The 15,359-nt window shown below is 37.3% G+C and overlaps 1 long non-coding RNA gene across 16 annotated transcripts in view; it reads left to right on the forward strand.

The window, feature by feature from the left end:
* The window catches only part of LOC106112084 (uncharacterized), a 316,631-nt gene that overhangs the window by 14,945 nt on the left and 286,327 nt on the right, over positions 1-15,359 (forward strand). For 12 of the 16 annotated variants that reach the window (XR_008748682.1, XR_008748679.1, XR_008748677.1 and 9 more), the window contains 5 exons: positions 7,977-8,175; positions 10,167-10,259; positions 12,929-13,084; positions 13,937-14,046; positions 14,765-14,896. The exons of 1 other annotated variant lie outside the window; for it this stretch is intronic. This is a non-coding gene — a long non-coding RNA (uncharacterized LOC106112084). Of the gene's footprint in view, positions 1-7,976; positions 8,176-10,166; positions 10,260-12,928; positions 13,085-13,936; positions 14,047-14,727; positions 14,897-15,359 lie in introns of all 16 variants that reach the window. 3 more of the 16 variants (XR_003551924.2, XR_008748686.1, XR_008748674.1) reach the window with 2 other exon arrangements.

The following is a 15,359-nucleotide window of genomic DNA, read 5'->3' on the forward strand; positions in this document are numbered from 1 at the left end:
GCATATATTATGCATACTGCATTTATCTTGAAACTGAGCTGTTAGTAGTCAAAACAGCTTGGAAAAGCCACAGATTTTTTCCTCCCCCTTTTAAGATGTATTTTCCTCATATGCAACTAGCTTTAAGGGCAGCCTTGGCTCTGAAAATTACTTTTCTATTTTGGGGTATTAAAATAAGAGCTATTTATATATTGACCTATAGATTCTATATGCTTTTACATCAGGATACTTCTATACTTTTATAAATATATCTGTAAGATTTTGATTACTCTAATTTTCTGTTTACAAGTTTTCCAAAGGAATTATGAGACAGATCAGGCAGTCTGAAAAACCAACAGCAGGGCTGCAGCAGATTGTACAGACAGCAGTCTTTCTGCAGTTTTAACAAAGCTTATACGTTTAATGAGTTCATATCTGCCATCTTGGTGCTTGATTGCATTTTCAGTGCCATGCAGCTTTTTTTGTTGCTCATCTAATAATAAGATGTCCTCAATAACATCATAGTCTTATTACTAAGGATTTATTCTTATTTTCTTCAGTGTAATTTTTGTAGCTAGAGTATCACTGTTCTGCCATGGAGAAGAAGGCTTCTGATGTCACACATTGGCACGACTTTTTTAAAAAAAACTATAATGATTTTTAACCAGTTCATGTCATGCTTTTAACGTGTATATTCATACATATGATGTGTGAGTCTCAATTTTAGAATTGTAGAATTAAAGTCAGAAGGGACATGTGGAAATCATCTAGTTCACAGGCCTCCTCAAGGCATGGTTAATCTCAGAGGTTCAGGGTCTTGTCCTGTTCGGTTTTGAAAATCTCTACAGATGGCGTTTGTACAGCCTCTCCAGGGCCTTGCTGCAGTGCTTAGACACTCTTATGATGAAGATTTTTTTCCTTGTGCATAGTCAGAATTGCCTTTTGTTCTTTCCCTGTGCACCTCTGGAAAGAGTCTGCTTTTGTCTTCTCTGTAACTGCTCTCTAGGTGGTAGGAAACCACATTTGGGTTCCTTGCAGCCTTTTATTTTTTACTTGCTAAACAAACCCAGTTCTCTTAGCTCATGTAATGTGCTGCAGTCCCCTAGCCATTGGGAGAGGCTGCCTCTGGACTCCTTCCAGTTTGTCTTTCCCTCTCCTGTCCTGAGTGCTAAAACTGGACACAGTAATCCAGTAAAGGATATTCTGCATGTGGCCACACAAGTGTTGAGCAAAGGGGAATAATAGCTTCCCCCGATATACTAGCTATGCCCACGCTAATGCAGTCGGGTTTGTGGTTTGCCTTCATCACTGCAGAAGAGCATTGCTGACCTATGTTCAACTTGCTGCCCTGTGCTATACCGGTACTTAGAAGCTCCCATCTCTGTCAGGGCCTTGGTGTGCTTGGATCCTCACAAACTCACCAAACAAAAAAGAGACCGAGGTGACAGAGAGGTGAATCTTACAGGCATACCGTCACCATCCCTTAGATGGTCACTTAATTTGGCTGGCTGAATTAGCCAGTTTTCTAAGCTAAAGCTTTGGAGAGAACAGGCCCCTGCCAATACCCAGGTCTGTGTTTTGAACTACACTTCAAACCAGCTTGCGGTACTCGGTATCTACAGAAGGAGCTTATGGATACTCTTTTTTTTAATTCTAATTGGCTCATATAGGTACACCTAAAGTTGGTTAGTATAAATAAAGGGACTGAACTGATCCATTTTCTGTTCTAATTTTGGTTCAGCTGTGATTAAAGTTGTTCCGCTGTCCTTCCTGTTCAGGTCAGAAATAGATTGGTAACTGACTCATGTTAGAAAATACAGCTTTAAAAATAGAAATGATTGCATGCTGTGGGTGATCCCATGGAATGGGGCTTCAGGTGGAGGTAGGGTTTGGAGCCTTTTTTCTGCTCTGCTGTCATAGCACTGCTATTATTTGTGTTTCCCACACAGCACTACTGCTTTTCTCACCTCTTCAACCTCACTTGCTGTATTTAGGAACTGAGGCAATCTGGCAAGTACAGTTGAGGAGATGGAGAAAAACTATAGGTCTGCACTATATTTAGTATTTTAGTGATGCTGTCAGCTGTGCCAAGAATGTGGGAGATTGGAAGGGAGATGCTGAAGCCCTCTCAGTCTTGCTCTCCTGGAAGTATGCACAGTCACAGGTGTTTGTGCTGTTATGATACCCTGTCACTTTTCTTGAGTGAAGGGAAACAGGCTGATGGCGCTGAGCCGCCACTCAAGTGTGCTAGCGGCAGGGATAGCATGCTGTTGCTCAGGCTAGCCCACATGACAGTTTGTCGTCATCCTGTATCAGTTTGCCTGAGTGCACAAAGAAGGCAGACTGTGTAGCAGAGGACACAACATGTGGAAATAGCTTAAGTTTCTCCCGTGGTTTCCACCACTTTAAAGTGAAGAAAGCACTTTAAAGAGGAAATAGTATCCCACTCTTATATACCTATGCAGCAATTAGCCTCTCCTTGAACTGCAAAGGTAGGTGACAGATAATGCCAGTTGTGGTGATGTATATCTCTGGTGTACACCAAAGTAACAACACAGATATATTCCATATAAGCCACCAAACAGCTTTTGCATCTTCCCATTAGGGGTCCTTGAAGCTGTCCAATAGCCCCAAAATGATGTTGTTACGTTTAATATTTTTTTATTCAGTAATACATTTCAGTTTAAATCCCAAGTTGCTACATCTGATCAATCTGTATCTGCTATAAACGTTATTCTCAATTTTATAAGCATAATATAATATACTTTTATATAAATTATATATTATATAGAATATAAATTATATAAGCATAATATAATATAAAATTTTATAAGCATAATATAATACACTTTTATAAAAATTATATATTATATATAATATAATTTATATAAGCATAATATAATATAAAATTGAGAATAACGTTTATAGCAGATACAGATTGATCAGATGTAGCAACGTGGGCTATTTTCTCTTACTGGTTCTAGCCAGTCTTTTGTTTTCCTCTAATATGAGATTTCTGTTGCAGAGTAGCCAATTCTAAGATGTTACAGATGAAACCATGCAAACAGTAAGTTATTAAATAATTGCAAATAACACCTGCAATGTTAGTAATATGTTTATGGTTTATGTCATTAAAAATCCTATATCTTAGGACTGAGTTTAGCTTGGTTTCACTAAAAAAACCCTGTTGTTTTGGTTTCTTATGGGACAATTTTCTTAACCTACATCACCAAATCTCTAGATTATAAAAAACTTGTATCTGCATTTTCTATGGGCTAAGATTCTGTGAAGATATGATTGGAACAGGCTTCCTAGAGAGGTGGTCAATGCCCAAAACCTGTCAGTGTTTAAGAGGCATTTGGACAATGCCTTTAATACCATGCTTTAACTTTTGGGCAGCCCTAAACTGGTCAGGCAGCTGGACTAGATGATCGTTGTAGGTCCCTTCCAACTGAAAATACTGTGTTCCGTTGTGTTGTGTTCTTTTGTGTTGTGTGGTGTTCTGTTCTTGGTATTCTGGTACTGATCTAGTTTTCAGGATTAGCGCAAGATTAGATCAGGTGAAGTACAGCTGTAGTAATGGAGAGAAAGGTAAAAACGTAAAAGATGGGCAGTGCAGTAAGTTGCTCCATGAATACTAAACCAGTGGTGATGTGGTTATTCAGTTTGCTGCTTCTTTGCCTTTTAAGATGAAAAGTGATTTCTTTTATTTCCTATTCATGACTTAAACTGGGCAATGCAGTGATTTATATGTCGGTTATTTGCTGTGCCTAGCAAAACTCATCTTATTAGTGAATTCATCTCCAGACTAAATAAGTGCATTTCATGAATTTCTTAGTTCTCTCTTTGGTTTAGGTGAGATTTCTGAACTTGCATTTTTTTACAGTGCTTCAATGGAGACATGAAGCTGTTTGCCACAAAATATTCTGAAATAAGTGCATAGGTTTTTAAACTTCAGATAAAATGTGTTGGAGTCACAGGATAAGCATGATAGCAGACTCTAAATATGATAAAAAGTACTATGTAAACTGCACATTCAGTATATTCATCTTTGTACATGCAGATAATATGCGCGTACATGCATGCATGTAACATGCCAGCCTGTGATTGCTAGAACTTAGAGTTTCAATCTTGAAGTTCCTGACATGCATGAATTTAACTTGCATCCATTCCTCCTATGCAAACAAAAAGATCTATTTTTAAAATAATTTCATCAAAGGAAATTTTATTAAGAGGAAAGCTGAGATGGAAGAAGGAAATACATCCTGTCATGCAAAATGCTCCAGCCTCCCCACCGCCCTGAGCTAATATTGTCCATGCTTACATTAGCAAGTAGTGCTGTGCAGTAAGAGCCAATCCATAGAGCTGGTGCTGAGAGCCTACGTTATATGTATATGTATATACGAGATGTCCACGTTATGTGTGAGTGGGGGGGAAAGGAGGGAATCTGCTTTGAACTAGTTCCAGTTTACTCCTGCGAACGGGAAGTCCATTAATAGTTGGAGCATATTAGATTCTCTGTAGAGTGCATCTTTCAGCGTTGCTTCACTCGGGGATATCTAGCTGTACTCCCTGATCTGTGCTGTGTGAAACAAAGTAAGGCTAGGGGGAACGAACAGGACATTCACTTCAAAAGCACACTCCTGATCTGAAGTTTAAGTCTCATGTAGATGCATCCATTGATAGGATGGTTTGAAAAACTAACATATTCAGCCAGACTGCAGGGAATTAGTACCTTCTCTCCTTTGAAAATAAATTATCTCTGTATTCACTGATGCTTTAAAAAATTATGCCAGTATATATTCTCTCTGCTAGGATGAGAGAGAGGGAAACAGGATAGAATATAAGGGTGTTCGCAATGGAAGCTACTTGTTATGTTAATAACAAAGGACTAACCTGGTAAGTGATGACATTCAGTTTCACAACTAAAATGGAGGGTACCTGGACAGAAATTTATCTTCTATATATGTGATTTTACTATTTGAAATCTTTCACTATTTACCTTTTTATAAAGCCACAACTAAGAGAACTTTCCCTGATTTCAGATGTTTTAATCTCCATAATCTGAAAACTGATAAATTTAAGACACTGCATGAAATCCAGTACGTCACTTAACTCCATAGCATTAGTTGCAGACAATGAGACTATGGCTACCTTAATTCTTCTGAGTCATTACTGTAAAATACTACAGCAGTGAATACAGAGAAATATGATAGCTCTGATGGAACTGAAGAAGGTTATGTAATTCAAGCACTTGTGAAATTAGTAGAATTAGGATTTCTTGCCAAGGCTTGTCTTCTGAGACTAGTTGTTTACAGGAGCTCTAGCGCAGAAACCCATCAGGAAAGACAATATGAGGCTGATTCTGCAGTCTTACTCAGATGAAGCAGGACCTGCTCTGAGCAGTGAATGCGTTCATTTCCATGAGGTAGTCTAGTAATGCAATACTAAAGCATGATGGAATCGAACACTACATTTTCGTGTTCAAACTCCATTTAAATAACTGAACACACAATGCTTTATTGCACTTATGTTTGGTATGGTTCTCAATGGAAACTAGTAACATAGTATACACCGCGTAGGTAAAACCAAAAAGACAGAGGCCATTTCATTTTTTACACAGACTTTGCTAAAAATAAGTAATTGATCAAGTGAGCAGAGGTAATGAGTCATACAGAAATTTGTTTCCAGATCTTTTACAAGCCTTAGCACAATAGCTGCAGCATTTCTGTAGCATTAAACATGAATATTACTGGCTTTATATAAAGGAAATAAATCCATAACTAAAAAACCCCATATTTTAAAAAATGTGTGTAAAATGAGCATTCTTTAAATTCAGACTTTCTCTTCCCTTTTCTGAACCACTATATATTGGCGTTCCACACGTGTTACTTCCTTCAGCATTATGTCAGCAGTCTGCTGGTCAGTGGGAGTTTTGACAGAGAACAGTCTAAAGCAGGTTTTGGCAACCCGTGACTGCAGATTATGAAGGGCTGGCAGCAGAGCTAGCGTGGGGTTAGGAGCCATAGCATATTGAGGGCGTTGGCAGACAGAACCAATACCTTCTTCAGAACTCTGCAGAAATCCTGGCCTTGGGAAGTCCCTTCATCATACTGCTGATTTTAAGGTTGTCTGGTGAGCAGTGTTTCATTTGTTTGGGTTGGAGGGGTTTTTAAGTTCTGCTAGGTTTCTGTCAGCATCCTCAGCCTCTTATTTGGGAAAGAAGAGTATAGTCTAGTGCAACACATTTGAAAAGTCACTGATCCTTGAACATTTGAGTTTTGACATCTTACTATGAACATCTGATTTATAATCATATTTAGAGCCTCAGTAATTCTAAACATTGTTTGATTATTAAGTGCAACTTGGCCCCTCAGGGTTGTTTTTTGGAAAAAAAGCTATGGCATATGTAAGGATTAATTAATTCCCTGCAGGTCTTTGTATTCTCTTCAACTCCCAGTCTGATTTTCTGGACCTTTCTGCATGTTCATATGTGTTCAGCAGCTAAGCAACTGTGGTTAAAAAAACCCGAACAGGTCACTGTAAAATACCAAAATGGCATTTCCCTCCTCCAGCCTTTCATAGGGTAACTGCCAGCTGATTTGAGACCTAGGAGAACAAATAACTGAACAATGTTTTTAGCCCATGATCTTTTTTCACCATTGTTCATTATTATCGATTGAAATGAAGCTTAGAAGTATGTTTCTTCTGAAGCCTTTTGAGAAATGATGGCTCTCAATACACCTTTAAGGCTGAAACATCTATCAGCAGTACTGCAAAATATACATAGTTCTGCTGAAGTATGTGTGACATCTGTGAGAGCTCCTCTGTGTCTGCTGGTGAAATCTGAGGTTACTTTAAAATTTTGGATACAGATGAAGGAGAGCAACAATTTCTATGTGATGTGACAATTTTTGAGGAGTGAGTAAGTGGTTATGCAGTAAGTATGCATGTTAAAAGCACCATTTTTGAGAAAGCGGCAAAGAAGAAAATACAGCATTATGTACTAAGATCTGACCCCACAAATACTCACCTTTACAAAAATTATTCACTGAGCAGTCCTATAGAACTCAGAGGGACTTTCCTGGGGAAAAAAATACTTGTGCTTGAGGATAACTTAATTAGTTCCATAAGGTTGTAATCTGATTATTTAGCTCCATGAAACTTACTTAACTTCAAGTACAAATGGAATTATATTACACTTGTAATGGGATAATTACAAGTAAAAGCAGAAATCATCCCAAAAGGTATATTTATATGTTAAGAAAAAGAAAACATTAAGTCTGCAAACTAAAGCATTTAAAAAATGCAAAATGCCTCAGAATTGGGCTGAATTGTTTGATCTGAAAAGCAGATAAGTGAGATCCAGGAAAAAAGATTTAAACCCAAAAGATTTCTGTTTATTGAAATTTATGTTAGTGTAATTGAATAGCTGGCTCTCAGATAGACTTAGGTGCATTTTAATACATGTGATGCAACATGCTTAGTTCATGTGCAGACGTCTATGCTACTCGAAAGCTGTATTCTGGACAAAGGAGACATCTTATGACAGATGTAACAGATGTATACAAGTAAAGGCGAAGTAAAGTTGTTGCAAACCAGAGTGCATTTGCTTGTTATTCCACTGTGTGTATTTGGACAAGTGAAAAAAAACACTTTTGGAAGTAATTACTAATTTGAGGGGGTCTAAGACAAATGTCATTGCAGTTTTCAGAAGTGCTGAACAGTCAAGATCACTGAAAGTTTAAGTTTTTGAGTACTTAAGGAAACTGACTTGATATTTTTGGAAATCAAGTTTTTTGTATGAACCTGGTACACTTTAAAATCCGAATTTCACTCACCTCTGGAATTTTTTGTCCTCACCTTAACAGAAAGACCATAACCTGTACTCTCAAAATGATACATTCTGATGATGGAAGAACTCATGTAGAAAATGCTTTCTTTTTTTTTCTCCTTAGTAGTAAAAGAGGGCATAATTTTATCCTTTTTTTCTTCAGGGTGATATTTGGCATCTGTCAAGTTGAAGCTCCTGCATAAGACTAGAAAATTAGGTGTTACAGAAGTAATTGATTTCCAAGTGCATGGTCATGTTTATGAAGTCTTGAGAAGACATATTTTCATGGATTTCTATTCCAGAAGGCAGCAGTATGTATTTAAATTAAAAAAAAAAAAAAAAAGTTTGAAGAATAAAAAGAGGTATGTTCTGGTAATATACACCGATTAAATTTACTGATTAGTTAATATATTGTGTACAGATAACCCTGTAACTCCCTTGAAGTAGAACAAAATCTTTAAAGATACTCTTACAATCTAATTTAGGATATTCATAAATGATACCACTGAGAAATTAGAAAACAATTTTTCCTGAACTTTGCCTCCATGAATAATTGTTGACAAAAGGCTCTTCAGGATGAAATGTCACATCTTTTTTTTCCTGTGGCTTGTGGTAAATCATGCAATCAAAATGTTAGGGTGACTTAATTTTTTGTTAGGAAGGAGTTTATTGTATCTATGTGCCCATAAGGTTTTTTAGTTCTCTGTAACCCTGAGGCCACTATATGTGGTGGAAGTAAAGGAAATCGAGGTGTTTCCGCCTGCTAATACAAACACAGCTGTACCACCTCTTACTAGTTAGATAAAAATTCTGTCTGCAGAGTTCAGATCTGGAACTAAATATCAAAGATGACCAAAGTTAAATTTGTTTTTTAGTTTAGGTCCAGCGTTTAGTTTGTTTCCTGCCATAGTTTTCTGTGCTTACATTGGCAATCCCTACTTGCATAAAATGAACTTAAACAGATAATTATTTTGCCTCTACAGCTTAATAAAATAAACTCAAAAGCAATTTTCTTTTCTCAAATACAGTTATGTCTTTATGCAGTGCATTGCTGCATAAAAGTCCTGAGCTGAGTAGGGCTGTGATTTTTTTTGTTCATCGTTTTGGACAACCTGGCTAGGATGGCAAAAACTTTTAATTGTTATCAGGCCTTATTGAGGATTTTTGCAGAAATTGGATTAATTCATTAAAGTACATAAAGCAAATGTAATTTTCCCTCATCCTGTGTATAAATAGCTCCTCTAAGGTATTGGATTTTTCTCAATTACTCAGATTACCCATATGTTTCTTAGGTTATAAACACATTTTTTTTTTTAATGTAAAGAAGGAGGATTGATCCTGACATTTTCTCAGTTGTGTGCAGTGACACTTTTGAAATTGTAACAATCTACTGCCAACTATGGATGTTGACTCAGGCATGAGATTTTCAAAAGGCATGCTTACTTTAGAGACTAGTTTGTCATGTTTCCATCTGTTGGATAAATATTTTTTTGACTAAGTGTAAAACCCCAAATACATGTCGTCCCAGATGCTCAAGAAATTTTTCATCTGACTGCTGAGAGGCAACAAGATGAGATGGAAAATCCTTTCAAAACACCTGCCAAGCAAGACGGTGCAGTCGTGTCTTGGGGCAACTAGAAACTCCTTCAGATTGCATTTGAAACTGTGTTGGAGGGTAGTCAACTGAGATTTTGGACTCAGAGATTAAAAACAACAATCCGTGTGACACTGTGAACAAATCTTACTAATAGATAGCATATGATTTCCCAGCAGGTGGGAGATGTAAATCAGTAGCCTGGAGAGAATCAGGAGATATGAGAATGGCAGAGGGGTTGTATGCTCAAGTGCATGCCCTCTGCAGCTGAGTTCCAGGAAATCTGACCTTCGGTTATTTTGGATGCTGGCTGATAGAAGCCTTTTCCTTGCTGTCTAAGCACCATGGCTGAAGAAATTTGCATTCCTACTATTTGCTGCTTGTCCTACTGGCTTTACCAGACAGGACTGGTGAAGCAGGTGAGACTGAAATCCCATTGTGTTAGCTCCCTTGCTGGCATGTAGACATTTCTTTGTTACTCACAGAGAGTATTTGGTAGATATACATTGGGAAGTGTTCCTTCAGGGTTCTAAACCCAGTATTTTCTTTGGTAAATACACGTCTTTTTTCCCTTCCCCCATTCACTGAGATAAAATAATGCTCTGGTGGTACATTCTCTGTAAACCTTCTGTAATTTCACTTGAACAGATCTGGAGGGATCTATTGCTCAATTAGAAGCCTCCTCTGCAACACCAATGTGCTTTCGTTGATACTGATTTTTTTCCCCTTTTGTATGTGTCTGTTCATGTGTTTGCTTAGGAAAAAGCAAAAGCAGATTAAGTAGAGATTGAGCGAGTGTGACAGAACAATGTTACGCTGTTGACTACTCAACAGCAGGTTTGATGAGAGCAGGTAAGGCCAAAATGTGTTTGGGGTTTTTTTTTTTTTTTTTTTGAGTCAGTTATGAGTTTTACTTAATGTAGCCACAAAGAGACCTGGTGACCCTGTGACCCTTTTTGTGTGGTGTGATTTTAGCCATGCAGTTTTCCATTTTGCTGTGTCAGGGTAACCTGAGAAGCAGGTTTCTTTTCTTTTGTATTTGATTCTCACCAAGGCGGTGAACAACTATGGTCTTGGTGCAAGTTGCTGCTGTTACATTCCAAATACTTTCCCAGCCTTGCCTGCAGAATAGGAATGTGAGACTGGAAGTGACTCTTTGTATCACAGAATCCACCTCTCTTCTGCAGCAGGCATCCCATCTCATAAATCCTACCAAAACCAACCAAGCTCAGTCTTGAAACTACTTCTTCAGCCATCTCAACTGTACTGAGATATCCTACACTGTTTTAAAAATGTTGTTGATGAACTTAGACGCCTCAGCCCTGCTCACTGATAGCAGAGATGCCTCTTTTCATAATAAACTTCCCCTCCTCTGACAGCGCCGCTGCTAAGTAAGCTTCTTTCCAACTGATAAAATGCAGGATATACATATGAAACATGGCGTGTAGGTGTTTGTTTCTTTCCAGCTACTCCTGCCAGAATGCTGTTCTGGGATCCCACTGATTAGAAACCCAGTTTCTTTGTCCAGCCTTCGTGGCTAGTTAACCTGTGCTTGAAAGGTGGTTACCCAGCTTGCAGACTTGATTGTGCAGGTTCTTGGGTTTTCAAAACTCTTCTGGGGAGGTTGGTTTAAAGCTTTAAGATATATCTGAGACTGCTCACTGAGGTGAATTATGGGAGTTCACAAACTATTATTTTGTAAATATGTATTCTGTTAAGAATGTTGGAATAGGATGGAAGATCCAGGGTTGCTAAATGATGCTGTAGTAGGGGAAGAAATGCTTGGCTCTTCTGAGTATTAAGGCTGAGACTGATTACAAAAGCCTTGTAAACAGAAGTATTTCAGGACATCTCAGTTGTGTGTTTGCAGTCAGCATTACAGAATTCTTGTCATCCGTAGGGAACACTTAATTTTAGAACACATTGAAAAGTACTGTTAATGTCTCTATGTTAGCTTTTCTAATTCAGTAAAAAAAAAATACTTCAAGAGTGAGTCTATGATTTTGTGAAAGGAAATAGCATGATCTGAACCCCTATATCTTTTGGCCAGAAATAGGAAAGAGAAAAATCCCCTTAGAATTGCTGTTTTCCAGGTTTTTTTTTTCCTGGTTCAGAACTTCCATTGTCTTCAGTGATTATCTGAAATGAAATTCTAAACATGTAGAGGTTTGTCCATCCTTAGCCATTCTATTAAATTGTTCTCTGTTCTTGCAATTTTTTCTGATTTCCTGGACTGATACCATAACAATCTGAACTGACTCCATAATTTATGGATAGTATTATAACTATAGTGGATTGCTTTATTTTTAATTTTTAAAATTAAGGTTTAAGTAGATTCATCTGATATTCTAAGGATTTATTATCGGCCTCTGACAAGGGAAATAATATGGATTTTTTAGAGAAATGCAACATAAATCACATAGTTCCAGAAATACTTGTCTAGAGCTACATTTTTTGGATTCATGTGCTAGTAATGGTGGAGTTGTTCACGAGAGATTTTACTGATGAGATAGGATGAAGCTCTTGCGTATATTCCGTGGAGTTGCTTATCGATGCTTTCAGGTCACAGATGCACAAATTACTGCTTTTGGTAGGGCTCTGGCAAAGACCGTTTGAGCGAAGTGCATGGAAGGGTGAAATTTAATCCTGTAAATGGGACTGTGTACTTCTAAAATTTTAAAATGGCTGCTTAGGGCTTAGTAACTGAGGAAACTTGCGCTGAATCCAGTCGTTCACCCACACCTTTGTAACAGAATTGCAGATCATCTTAATAATTCTCTCTTTTATCCTAATATCGAATATTGGAGATTGCTTCTAGAGTCAGAGTCTGTCAACAGTATTTAGTATTTTTGGCTGCAAGGGGCAGCAGCTGTAGACGGCGTGTTGTTTGGGAGTTACAGTGTTCATACGTTATTCTACCACATGATGTCCTCCTAACCTAGGTTATTCGATGTTCTACATCGAATGCACGAACTCCAGTTTCAACTGTAAAATTCTGTAACGTTCAGACATGTATTTATATAAAAGGTATCAACCTTGTTACAGACTATTGCTCTAACCAGAAAGATCTCTAGGGTTTTTTTTCAGTTGCTGTATATGAATTGTGAACTTTTCTTCTGAGTCTGAGTATTATAAATACAGCCATAGAAATGCCTCTATTGAAATCTAAAGCTTAAGAAATGTGTTTTCCTTTTATTCTACTGTAATGAACATGGTCTAGTTTAGTGTTACTGCTACTACGCACTACTTTGTACAAATATTTCATGCTAGTTTTTGCACCAAGGCATAATTTAAATGTTGCACACATTATGTCAAAGCTGTATTTAATCTTGTTACGAATAAATGACTTTGAACAAAATTTCTAGTGTTTGAGGTATGGCACAAGTACAGACTTTAAATTTAGATATAGCATACTACTTGTCCTTTAGTTTGTGCCATGTTACTTCTTGTTTTAAGTAATTTTTTTTGTCAAAACCAAGTATACTTTATAATACTGATGTAGCATATTTTTGTGTGCTTAGGCCTTCATGAATGCTGGTTTTCTGATGGCTCATAAAAGTAGAGGGATAATCTCACATCCTGCTATTCCAAATAAAGGAAAATATTTAAACTGAAGAAGAATCTCAACAGCCTTAAATACTTTTGGTGATAGAGCTGAGCACCTGCATCCATTGGAGGTCAGTAATGCGCTGGATGCAGTGCCTGTTGAGCATCGCCTCTTAGCTGTGTCGCAGTGATTAAATCTAGAATATTACATCAAAGAAATGATTTAAACCCCCCCCACTTGTTTGCAGCAGAGTTGACAAATCTGGTTTTCTCCATACATTATCAATGTGTATCTGTGTATATTAATATATATATGTATATGCATAGATATGTATTTTTCACCATATAGAAACCAGCAGAGGTACAAGTAAAACTTTACCTCCTCCTGCTCATCTGATCTTTTACTACAGTAGAGGTTTACACTGGGAATAAACTACTTTTAATAACACATGTTTTACAAGGTAGCTGGATAGTAGCAAAAGGAAAATTTTCCAGTACACATATTTGAAAATACACAGTTTTTTGAAAATTTACTTGCAAATATGACCCTTACTGTGTCCACTAAATAAGACACCAAGACTTACATCACACTGCAGAGCTTTCTTCTGATATGGAACTTTTGACCACTATGGAAATTTGTCCTGAACTTCTTTTTACGATTTTTAAAGGAACCCATTCTTCAGTTAACAAAGGAGAAAAATGGTTACATAGAATATTATTAGGGAAATGAAAGGAAATGTTTTCTATGGAATAGTCAATAATTGGTCCATCCCTCTCCCCTAAATACACCCAGTATTATTCAAAGTAATTATACTAATCATCACAGTATTTAGGCACAGATTACATTCATGAAGAAAAACGAAAATGCTGTTCTAGCGTGCCAGCGAAATCTGCTTTGACAAGTTAATCCAGTATTTATTTAATTAAACAATGGTAATAAAATACTTAATTGCACTTGATTTCTATTTCTGTCACCCAACCAGGCAAAAAATTCAGAACACAATGTACGCCAAGCAATGAAAAAGCCTCAAGCACATCCGGTATCACTGTGTTTCACAGATTAATGGAAAAAACTAAGCTGCAACGTGCACAGGTATAAATAGTTAATTATTTAACTCCCTTTCTGCTATTTGAGGTTGAAGAAAAAGGGAAATATCCCTCTCCTCCCCCAGTCCAGCCCTGTTTGTTTCTGAGGAATGTTAATCAGCTTTCTAGTGCCAGCAGGCTACAATCACCAACTACTAATTAGTTTTAGATAATGATATTGGTAATGAGCCTCTAGTTCCTCAGAGGCAGTAGACTGAGCTTGACTCAGATTTATTCAGTTATTTATCAAGAATGTTATTGTGACAAGCAACATGAACAGTTTGGGCATTCTTAATGCCAGATATTTTCCTTTAATTTAGTATTATCAACACACCGTTTCCCCCCAGATTTTGCTGAAATAACAGCTGGTTTTAAGTTAACTTTCCATTAAACAATGATGGTATTTTTCTCCTTGTTAGTCCAATTGTTTGATTACTGTCTTGGACATCTTTACTACTCAGGCAGTTATCTAATCACCTGAGGTAAGAACACTTAATGGGGGAAGATTTTTAAATGAACTTCATGTCATTTTGCCTGTCCAGAGGGCCTGTGTTTGGTCTAATGTTAAGCAATGATCTTGCAGATTGTTGGTGGATGATTGACAGATTGGTAGAGAGAATAGTTCAGCATCTACTTTGTGTAGAACTACTGCTGATTATCAGATGTGTGGTTATTTTGTATGTTCCAGAAAGTGGTCCTGAAAATACTTTTTGTCGTTATGGCAGAGAAAGAATACCATTATTCAGCAGATGGTAACAAATACTGTGGAAGAATTTCAAGCCTGGAGCTGTAGTAGGAAGCAAAAATGAGATGTTTTGGTACTTGAGGGTGTTAGCTTCGAGCCACCTTTCTCCCTGGTAAGTCTGCATTGGAGGAGGATTGTGTGTAATGGATAGATGTGTGGAAAAATGATATGGCTTTTTCCTTGTAGCATTGCATGTTGAAAATGAGACTATAGAAGGTAGAAATTTAACTTAGGTGTTTCTGAGTGACCTGCCTCTGCTCCTCCTAAACATTATAGGAGGTATTTGACCTTTAATTCCATAAAACACCAAACATTTGTCAGAAGATTAACGGCGGGAGACTGTAACATATTGAAACATTCTGGAATTTGTGCTCTTTTTGTTTTTCCATGGCTATCTTCTGTATATACATGTTCAGTATCTTACAAGTAAAAGCCTGAATCTTATTCCTGCTCATAAAATATTAGCCATTTAAAGGCATAATTTCCGTCAAATTTACATGTTTAAATTGCAGTTCTGATAAAACTCGTGAGTGCTTTCTGGTGGTGTGTGGAGTCTGGATTTTTTTTGCTTTTGT

The sequence above is a fragment of the Falco peregrinus genome, chromosome 9 (genome assembly GCF_023634155.1).
Source record: "Falco peregrinus isolate bFalPer1 chromosome 9, bFalPer1.pri, whole genome shotgun sequence".
NCBI lineage: Eukaryota > Metazoa > Chordata > Aves > Falconiformes > Falconidae > Falco > Falco peregrinus.